Raw genomic sequence first — 896 nt, 5'->3', positions numbered from 1 at the left:
TCAAGGCTGCTCGGGGCTTTCTAAGGCATTGAAATACAAGCGCTAGCTGGTATAAAGCTGAAAAGATACCTTCCACAGGCCCTATCCAAACTTGGCCTTGGACACTGTGACATAGAAGGGTTTTCCTCAAACTCTTTGTGTTTGATCAGTCTGTCAATGCCCTGAGGTTGACTGCAGAAATAAATTGGAAGCTATTATAGACAAGCTCTGATGACCAGTGCAAACCAGCTCAAGACAATCATTCAGTGCACATAAAATCACAGCATCACAGAATATCCTGAGTTGAAGGACCCATCAGGATTATCAAGTCCAACTCCTGGCCGTGTACAGGACACCCCAGCAATCTCACCCTGTGCCTGAGAGTGTTGTCCAAAATCTTCTTGAATATTGACAGGCTTGGTACTGTGACCACTGCCCTGGCGAGCCTGTTCAGTGCCTAACTACTCTCGGGGTAAGAACCTTTTCCTGATACCTAATCTAATCCTCCCTGACAGCTTCCGCCAGTCACTCGGGCCTTGTTACTGGTCACAGGAGTGAAGAGATCAGTAACTGCCCCTTGGGAGGATGTTGAAGACCTCAATGAGGTCTCCCCCTCAATCTCTGGTTTTCCAGGCTGAACAAACCAAGTGACATCATATGTGCTGAGGCCTGAGCATCAGGCCTCAGCCAGAGCTGATTTACAAGATGAAACCTGGGTATTATGTGACTGACACCATCAGTATTATTTAGCTAAAAATAGATGAGTGAGATGCTTATGCTAACTGTTTAACACCAAACTGTCTGCTTTAGACCCTTTCACGTAACCTTGAGTAGTTATCTGCAAGAAATGTGTAATTTTAAGAAATTTTCACAACTGACATGAATAGGCTTGCTTGTAGGATATTTTAGGGGAAGCC

Source organism: Corvus kubaryi, unplaced genomic scaffold (assembly GCF_017639235.1).
Source record: "Corvus kubaryi isolate FWS band 111438036 unplaced genomic scaffold, C.kubaryi_AGA036_p1.0 126, whole genome shotgun sequence".
Lineage (NCBI taxonomy): Eukaryota > Metazoa > Chordata > Aves > Passeriformes > Corvidae > Corvus > Corvus kubaryi.
The sequence above is the reverse complement of the archived record's forward strand: the minus strand, read 5'-3'. Positions refer to the sequence as shown.